Here is a 10,333-nt window from a genome sequence, read left to right on the forward strand (position 1 = left end):
ATTCCTCAGGGGATGGTGGAGAGCGTCTTCTAAAGACCCGTAGTTTGTCTCTGATATCCCTCAATTGCGCTTCGCCGGTCGCCCGCGGTTTCGGCCGTCCCGCCACCTCCCAGGCGGTGCGGGACAGCTGCTCAGCCAGACTCTCCCTCGACGTAGCCTTCCTGACCGCTAATCCTCTCCGGTTCATGTCAGCCGTTGCTTCTTCCACCGTCTGGTAGAGCTGCGTCTCTCCTTCGTAGAAGACTCGAAGTTTTGCGGGGAACGGGGTCTGGAATCGGATCTTGTTCTCCTTTAAAACTCTTTTCGCTTCAGAATATTCCTTTCGCTTCTGCAGGACAGCCGGGGCATAATCGTGATCGAAATATATCACTCTGTCATTGTAGGAAACGCGCTTCTTAGCCCAGGCCCTGCGTAGAATATCCTCTTTCACTTTGTAGCGGAGGAACTTTATGATTATGGAGCGCGGTTTGTCTCCGGCGGGCTTCGGGGCGAGCGCCCGGTGTGCTCTCTCGATGTGTAGCTCCATGTCGGCAGGGAGCGCGAGTGTCTCCCGCAGCACTCTCTCAATAAAGTCCACCATACAAGCACCCTCCGACCCCTCGGGCACATTATATATTCGATTATTCTCCCGTCTAGACCTCCCTTCTTGGTCAAGTAGCTTGCTTTCTTGTTGGTTCATCACTTTTATCATTTTTGTGAGGACCCGCTCCATGTTCTGTATGCGGTCCTCCGCATTATCCAGCCTTTTCTCAGCCTCCGCTATTTTCATATTAACTTTTGTAAGTTCGCCCTCGATGTCATTCAGTTGTTGTTTTGTGTCTTGGCGAAAGTCCTTTATTTCCTCGAAAACTCTCGACAAACTCACGTCCTCTTGGTGTTTGTAGCCGCTAGCTCCGCCATCTTTTCGGCCTTCAGGTGACACGTTCTCGCCTTCTCCTTCGTCTGCAGGCTTTTCACCGGCGTTCTTTTTGTTTCCATCACGTCTTCCCATCCTTGCTCCACTTACAAAATAATTTTTAACTGCGTTGCGTTATATTTCACTATTTATCGGAGCAGATTAATTATTTCACGGAGGAGCTGCTACATTAGGCTGCCATTCAGCTCGATGACGTCACCGCAACCTCTGTTAGCATCATTTTGAGTTCATTAGCAATTCTTACGACATCACTGTCGCATTATTTTGAGGGTCGTAGCAACTTTTACTACATTACTGTTGCATTATTTTGAGGTTCGTAGCAACTCTTACTACATGACTGTTGCATTATTTTGAGGTTCGTAGCAACTCTTACTACATGACTGTCAGCATCACTTTGAGGTTATTTTCAACTATCACTACATTACTGTTAGCATCATTTTGAGTTTATTAGCAATTCTTACGACATCAGTGTCGCATTATTTTGAGGTTCGTAGTGTGGCAAGGCGAGCGGTGGGGAACAGTTGCCAACAACGCCACCTGGGGGCTTTCACCCCAGGATATAAACAAAATTTCAAAATGATCAGGCTTCCATTTGAACAAAGGCACACAGTTTGAGAGATACAACAGGACAGGATCGTGATTTCCAATTATAAAAATACTTTTATTAGAAAAATAGTTGAAAATGAGCAACAGACTAAATGAATACCAATGGATATAATAAGGAGTGCAAGAGGAATTACCGACAGGAAAAGGGGACAGGGCTGGGGCTTACCACGACAGCGGTAACGAAAAGGAGAGGGATCCAAAAAAACTACACTGCACCCGTGACACAGCAAACCAAAAAAACAGGAATAAGGAACCACCACCAGGGGGACCGCTGCCGCTCTGGGCCCTCAACACCTGTCAAAGAAAAGAAAAGAACACCATCAAAAACATGAAATCAAGGCAACCCTCACACACGAACCAAATATAGCTACCCCAAATAACCCAACAGAAACTGTTTTAAATCCAAATGATCAAAATGGGGAGCAAAAGGCAATAATAATAATAATAATAATAATAATAAGGGTTCTAAACAATAAATCAAATGTAACCCACAAAAACTAACAGTAATAATTCAAAGAAAGAAATAACAAATAGAAAAGGAATAAACTCAAGTAATTAAGGAAATGTCTGCCCCTCTTATAAAAACCAGTCTCCAAGGGGGATGGCTCAGCGCCGATGAGGGTCGGGATGCCCTCTCTTGGCCCACGTTGAGGCTCTTATAAAGGCCGTAGTGCACGGCTTTAACCGCCGTTACTGGGAGCAGCGTCCGTTATGAGCCGAATCAGCAATCGTATAATTTTGAGATCATGAGCAATTCTTCCGACATCACTGTCGCATTATTTTAAGGTTCGTAGCAACTCTTACTACATGACTGTCAGCATCATTTTGAGGGAGTTCGAAACACTTACTACATTACTGTAAGCATCACTGAGTTTATTAGCAACTATCACTCCATTACTGTTAGCATCATTTTGACTCCATGAGCAATTCTTACTACATCACTGTCGCATCATTTTTAGGTTCGTAGCAACTCTTTCTACATGACTGTAGCATCATTTTGAGGGAGTTCGAAACTTTCACAACATTACTGTAAGCATAAACATTTCCTACCGGAGAGCAGAATCGTGGCGTCAGACGAGGCAGGAGGAGGAAGCCCGCAGCCCAGACTACACAAACGATGGCCGGAAGAGGATAATCAGAACACCACAGATCATCGGCAGCTTGATATGAAAGGCAGACAACTACGCGTCTTACCCACAGAAAGCGCACCACGCACACACCGGCCCAAGGGAGACAGCCCAGCTCCCGGTAACACCACACCGCCGGACGGAGCAAAACTGGAGTAAACAGGGGGCCCATGACACAGAATAATGGAGCAGAGCAAGCATGCATACCTTTGTTTGTAACCGATCTGCTGACCAGCGAGACGCCACCACGCACGGCTGTCGGCTCCGTAAAGGAGGGAGAGGAAGTGGAAAGGACGGAGAAGGGTCGGACCAGGTCTACTGCTAGGTGACCACTCACTATCGTCTGCCACACTGCCCCTCACGGTGGGGAGTGTAGCGCTATCCTGCCACAGTACATTTGTTTCATTCTTTTGCTCTTGCACTTTAATTAAAATGGACTTGACTTGAGAACGTTTTGTTTCAAAATATAGATGAATTAGCAGATTTATAGGTAGCATGAGTATGAAGTTGCACTTGCACCCGGTGGGAAAATGTCCTCTGCATTTGACTCTAACTATGTAGGAGCAGTGGTAGCAGTGTCAGCCTGGGGGCTTGGTCAAGATCAATGACAGGAGTAGCAGACAGGTAATATCCATAGCATGCTTGTTGTTTGAGAGGAGTAAGGGTACACTGTTGGTCTCTCACCTGATGCGCTGTCATCAGCACAAATGATCTGTTCCTAAACATCAAAATCTACCATCCCCCCTGATTTTTTTTTACAACTCGAGTACTGGTTAACACTTTAGAAAGCCTTCATTCAGAGCTGTGAAGAACCTTGAACCTGATATCCCAGACATCAAAGTGGGCCACTAACCACTGACCCTGAGATCAAAGTGAGCGCTCTGATCTCAGAGGTCTGGAATATTTCCCATCCCATGGCCCTTCAAATAAGACCCCTGTGTCACTGTCTCAAAGTTTTCAACCGTATTTGTTTGTTAAATTAAAACCAGACGACCACTGTGGTCCTTTTTACACGGTAAGTAAAGCACAGATGCCCTGGTGGACCTGTTTGCACCCTGGACTTTGAATCCAGTGACCTGAGTCCAAGTCTCAGTTCCAGCAGGTTTCCTGCAGCCTTCAGCAGAGCTGCCATGTTTCTCTGTAGAGAACTAAGTGATGCTCTCAGCAGGTTGAGGGCACCACCAACAAGTGAGGTATGAACCTCTGACTTCCTTCTTGTCAAACAGGAAACTCCTAGTACCTCATTTGAGTAAAGTACCTCATATTCCTGACATCCAAGTAGTAGTGAAGTGGAGGAAGAAGGTAGGAGATCTCCAACAGGATTTTTCTTTCCTCTGTCCTCCTTGATCTCATGGATCACCACAGTCAAGGGGAGACCCAAGCTCCCGGATGGATCTGGCACTCAGGAACTGCTGAGTTTTCCAGTGGACTTTGTTCCATCCATGGTTCAGGAACAGGACTCCTCCTGGTTAACCTGGTATCTTTCCACCCAACTGTGGGTTCTTGGAGAATTTTTCATGTCATGTCAAGAAATCAGGCTGGTGGGTTTTTCAATGAGAGAAATTCTGGTAACTTAATTAAGTGGCATATTTGTTGAAGCAGTAATTAACTGATAAATTAAGGAAGGCCTGGCCAGTCTTTGCTCCCAGGTCATACGATGGAGTTAGAAAGTCCTGAATCAATCTGGAGTTCCATGATTTCCTTGTGGTTCATGATCCTTTTGACAATGTAGTCTGGAACAAGAGCAAGATGAACCTCCAAATAGCAACAGGTTGATTGCAGGTGATGTCAAGTGGTATTTAGAGGAGCCTCCTCCTTGTGTTTGGTTCCATGGTGGAAGGGTGAGAACTCTGGATCCAGTGATCCCAGTTCAAGTCTTGGTGGGACCTTCCTGTCTGGAATGTGTCCCATGTAACAAACTGATCAAGAGATGTTACGTGGTTCTAATGTTCTGGTTCATTTCTTGTCCTTTAGAAAAATGAAAATCATTTCTTACTGCCATGAACTCAACTCTGCCCTATGTCACTGTCTAAAAATCATCCTTTTTTTTTTGGAAAAAATCAGGGTAGGTTTGTCAGACTTTGTCAGACCTTTCCCCAAATTATCATTTGTTTGTGGAAATTAGATCCAGAAAACCACTGCAGTCACTCATACATGATTAGTGCCATACTTTGTCTCACACGTTTCATCTTTGATGGTTCCATGGTGGAATGGTGAGCACTCTGGACTGTGAATCCAGTGATCCCAGTTCAAACCTCAGTGGGGCCTCCAGCAGGTCTCTGACAGGTGTTGATAGAGGAGTTGTGGCTGCTGACTACAGTGGAAGACACCATCACCCATGATGTTTCGAAGCTCTCAGCTCCTTCAGTCACATGACTGGGTCATCCTGATTGGATGACATGGACCCACCTGATCCATGTCAGCCTTGTTGGAGCAAAAAAGGTGGATCAGAGGAATCAGTGGATCAAGACTCAGGTGGCAGATGAAGAATCTCTGTATTCACAATGGAGTCAGAGAAATCTTCCAACGTGAGAGAACGTGACAGACCATTTTATACTGAAGACAGGCTGTGTGTGTGTGTGTGTGTGTGTGTGTGTGTGTGTGTGTCCCTACTGACTGGAAACTGAATAATAACCAGACTGACTTTTGTCATGGACCAAGTCTGGTTGAGTCACTAAATTCATAACTGAAGTGATTATTTAATTAATAAACAGAACATTTGTCTAAAGTCATGATCAAATTCATGTAAAATCTGAGCAACGAGGGTTTGAAAATGTTCCAATGAGCCAAACCAATGTTGACAGTTAAAAGAAGCCAATGTGGGAGGATTCTTTCTGTCTCAGCAGTAAAGACCAATCCCACAGCTCACGTGAAGCATCAGGTCCTCTGTGAGAGGTGGGAATCCAACCAGGGACCTTTAGATCCACACCAATCTTCCCTGACCTCATAGAAACTGGAACCTTTCAACAAATAAATTCAAATTCAACTTAGCAGCAACTCTAGAAATGTTGCTAACTTGCTAATTCCTGTTAGCTCCAGATCAGACAATGCAGGCTCACCTTCACGCTTGGTTGTACGACCGCCACCAGTTGAAGCTTCTCTGGTTCAACAAACTCTGGGGACTCAAGACACAAGTCAGCACCGGTGCAGGTCCAGATCCAGATGTTAGCTGAGGGGGACAATGGCTTAAGGGAGCTCCAGGGAGTTGGTTTGAACTGGTCCCTCATCTCTGTGAGTAGAAACCATCTGAGGTGGAGGGGGAAGGTCTGCTTTGACCTCCTGATCTCCCAGTAAAGCCAGTATAGATGTTGAGCTTGGAGGAGTTGATGGCCTCCTTCGTCTTCTTGTTGGAGATGTTTGCTAAACTCAGCACCACCACAGATCAGAGGAACGTCCACTTGTCAGCTGGACACTGGAGTTTCTAGTGACCTGCAGGATCTTAGTTGTGGTGGCAGCAGGCCTGTTCCAAGAGCTTTGCTCACATTCCTGATCAGGCTCCATAATGGTTCTGGACCACTGAGTGATAGAAGCTGATCCTGCGGGTGGACTGTCTTTAGGGGGCTGAGGTGTCTGGTGGTCTTGGTGGACCCTCTGCATCTCAAGCTGAGACCACAGAGTCCTGTGTTCTTGAGTCATTGTCTATAGTCTCTGTTGTTGGAGAGCTCAGTGTGGTCCCTGATGGTCTAGTGGCTAGGATTCGGCGCTCTCACCGCCGCGGCCCGGGTTCGATTCCCGGTCAGGGAATGAGTTATTTAGAGGTTGAGGGAGAGGTGATCAGGTGGTCCACATGATGGTGGAGGTGATGAACTGTGAGTCCATCATGGCTCCACTCTCACCCCCATTGTAGTGTTCTTGGTTCACTCTACCATGGCCCCATGTTGAAGGGTGACTGTCTCATTCAGGTCCAACCCTTTGTTAGACTCTATTAAGTCACTGACTCCTGCAAGGACAAACTGTAATCCTCCTTAGTAGCTTTGGCTCCTTGCAGCACAGAAAGTCCATTCACTGATGTAGGAACTGGAAAACTTAGAGCTCCAGTCCTCAGTTCCTTGCACCAAAGAAAGGAGGGAAATGCAATCAATGTTGAATTCATTTACATTTCTTATATTTGATCAAAGCTAGAACTTAATAAGCTGCCATCGACCTTGATGACCAACTCCTTCACTGTGTAGTTCAAAGTCCCTGGTTTGATTTGTGTCAGGACTTCAGAAGCTCCAATCCTCTCTAAGTTCTAGTGAGAGTGGAAGAGATTATAAATGAGAGAAGCAGGGCCCTCCCTCAGAACTGAACCAGCTTAGTTGGGAGAGCCTTAAACTGAAGATCTAAAGGTCCCTGGTCCGATCCCAGGTTTCAGCAGAGGAGCAGCATTGACTTTACTTTCCAGTGGAGGAACTGCAGACATGAAGGAAACTAACATCTTGTCCTGTGCATTCTTGTGACATTCAGGACATTTTTGGAGCCTCTTGTTGGATTTTGCCACAGAGAATCAGAGCCAATCAAAAGCATGGTGGACTTCAACATGGAGGACTGAACAAGTCAAGAAAGCATCAGTTTGACCTTCACAGGTGTTTCTGTTCCTGTCTCAATGCTGTAGAAAGAGCCTGAGGAGCTCAGACGGTAGAGCATCAGACTTTTAATCTGAGGGTCCAGGGTTCAAGTCCCTGTTCAGGTGCTGTGGAGGTTCCAGTGTTTGACAACATGGTACTGGATGAAGTTTAGTGTTGAACAAACTGTCAACATTAAAAGTAGAAGTGTTCTTGTCTTGCCACTGTGAGACTGTTGCTAGAAAAGTGACCAATAATAATTTCATGTCGCATGCAATTAACAAAAGACCTACATTGATGGTCGAGGGGTCTGGAGCCTATCCCAGCATCTACAGGCCAGAGGCGGGGTTCACCCTGGACAGGTCGCCAAAACCATTCACACTCACATCTACAGTCAATTTAGAGTGTCCAATCAGCCTCATCCCAAATTACATGTCTTTGGACGGTCGGAAGAAGCCGGAGTACCCAGAGAGAACCCACGCATGCACGGGGAGAACATGCAGATTCTGCACCCGAGCCTGGACTCAAATCCAGAACCTTCTTGCTGTGAGGCCACAGTGCTGACCCCTAAACCATCATGCTGCCGTGGTCTCATATACTTTTCTAAATTGTGTTTCTTTCATGTCCTCCTGAGATCAAAGACAGAATTCTAGCTACTGTCAAAGCCCTGATGACATCATCAGGAATTCTGGCTTTGATCTGGAGACTCTTGCTTTAATCTGAATTTGATCTGACTAATGTTTTAGTTTAGGTTGCATGATACCGACCACCTCATTTGTCCTGATGGACTGGTGACCTGTCCAGGGTGAACCCTGCCTCTTGAACAATGTCACCTGGGATCGCCCCCCCCCCCCCATGACCCTTAAAGGATAAGAACAGAAAGTGGATGGAGGGATGGACTCAACACTGAAATCAGCTGATCTGATCCACATTCTAATGTTTCCTGTCCCTCTTTAGGAGTCAGTGAGAATAGTAGTGTATATAATAATGTATATCCAACCTTGTAGTATCTTTACAAAACTTTTAGGATTTCTTCTTGTTTCTACTTGTAGTTTTAGTGTCTGGATCTTTTCTTTTGATGTCCTGCTGTCTGCTCTTTGCTTTTGGAGCTTCCTTCAACAACTACCAGGCCTCCTGGGTACTGTAGGAAACATGGTCAAGTTCTTCTGACTTCTCCAGGAACGTCCTGCTCACATTGGTCTGTCTTCATTTTGACTCCTCCCACTGCCACAATGACCAGCCTTTATACTCTTGGTGACTGGGGCCCTGGTTGCTGCAGGCCTCAACACCAGCCTGTGGTTGTGAGCAGGGCAGAACAGAACTGACAGTATCTCCCATGCAGGACCTGGGTCAGCGCCTGGTGCCAGCTGGGGCACCGCTTTAACCTGGACCCCTAGAAGATCTTCTCCAGGAACTGGCCTTTTTGGTTCCATCAAGGCCTGAGAGGATGGTGAAGAGTGATCCACCACCAGGCAGCACAGTCAGCAGCAGCCATTTTGTTCCACTAGAATCAAGTATGATAGTGACAGACTGATGAGTACTTGCTAACTGACACTTCCTGTTTTTACTGCTATTCTTCCATGAATGTGCTCATGTTGGCTGGTCCCCAACCACAGTTTCAAAGCCATGATGACATCTTTCATTAACAATCAGACTTATTTTTTCTCTATTAGGACAAATAAGGTTTCAACTGACATGGCTGGCCAACGTCCTGGAGTTCATTCAGCCTGGAGAACCAGGTGCTGGTTCCTTCTTTTACCAGGCAGGAACGGGCAGCAGATCCAAGATCAGTAGGTGAAGATGTCTGCTTTGACTGGTAGGAGGAAAGAGAGCAGGAGAGCTGGTCAGAGACAAAGACAGATCATGAAGAAGGAGTGCTGTATTCTGCTAGCACATGCTAGTGACAGTCAGAGATCAGGAGTCTCAGCAGGGAAAGATTCATCTCTTATTTCAGAGGACAATTGGACGTTCACTGGAAGACTGTGAATGTTTGAGGGTCAGAGGTGAAAAGAGGACAAGTGCACCTGTTGTGTGTGATGGGGCACCAACATGGAGGAAGTTGTCAAACATTTTGAGCGAAAAAGCATGAATCTTCAAGTAAAGAATTAAAATGATTTAGTTCACAATGAGGTCTCTGTCATAAAACAAAAGGAACAACTGACTCCCTCACCATTTCCACCCTCTTCAACAGATTCACATTTCAAAACAACCAGGTTTATTTTGTTCCCTTCTTTCAGCAGAGGATGGTTTTGATCCATCCACCTCTGGGTTCTGGGCCCAGCACGCTTCCTCTGTAAATCCATATTTTGGGTTCTGGCTTGTTCTGCTTTTCATTTTGTGTTTATATTAAAGTTCTGTTGCTGAAAAAAAGACTTTTTTGCCTTTTTAAAAACACACACACACACACACACACACACACACACACACTACAGCCAAGCATATAGAATGATACAGTCTGAGGTGGTTTTGACTGGTCGGCACCAGTGTGCACTGTTTGGCACTGAAGTCATGTGACTGAAGTCATCCAGTCACGTGACTGAAGTCATCCAGTCATGTGACTGAAGTCATCCATTCATGTCAGTGATGTCACTCTGCAGGACTGTCATTGCCGTCTCATTCTAAAAAAGAATCCAGACTCCACCTGTGGCTCCATGATAACTGATGGACCTCTGGTTGGAGGCTGGACGATGATGTTTGGTCTGGGGGGGTTAAGATGGTGGGGCTGTTTCAGTTCTAGTGCTGAAGGCTTTCACCATGACAGTCAGACTCTCCTCTGTCCTTCATGGTCCCTCAAATGTGCAGTGTGGACCTCACACACTGAATTTAGCCTGAAAACTCTTCATGAACAGCAGGAGACTCAGAGTCTCTGTGGCGCTCGGCTGTTAACAGAGAGGCTGGTGGTTGGAGCCCCCCAGGGACCAGGACCAGGCTCTACTGGTGCTGAGGACTCAGTTGATCAGCTGCTGAGTTGCTACTTGATGTCAACATTGGTCTGTTTCATCCTGAGTAGTTTGATCCTAGCAGAGTCGCTGCATCAATGATCTGAATGTGGACGGACAGACTGACCCTCCACAGCAGACGCCTGTCACAGATCTCTGGATGAGACACTTTGAGGTAAAGCCAGGTTCTGCCAGTCCCAC

The 10,333-nt window shown here is 46.2% G+C and overlaps 1 non-coding gene across 1 annotated transcript; it reads left to right on the forward strand.

Annotated features, from left to right (window-relative positions):
• The first annotated feature begins 6,321 nt into the window (after nucleotides 1-6,321).
• Nucleotides 6,322-6,393, forward strand: trnae-cuc (transfer RNA glutamic acid (anticodon CUC)). Its single transcript has one exon. It is a non-coding gene; the product is annotated as a tRNA-Glu (tRNA).
• The last annotated feature ends 3,940 nt before the right edge of the window (nucleotides 6,394-10,333 follow it).

The sequence above is a fragment of the Aulostomus chinensis genome, chromosome 1 (assembly GCF_037954235.1).
Source record: "Aulostomus chinensis isolate RoL2024-O1b breed Wild chromosome 1, RoL_Achi_v1.0, whole genome shotgun sequence".
NCBI lineage: Eukaryota > Metazoa > Chordata > Actinopteri > Syngnathiformes > Aulostomidae > Aulostomus > Aulostomus chinensis.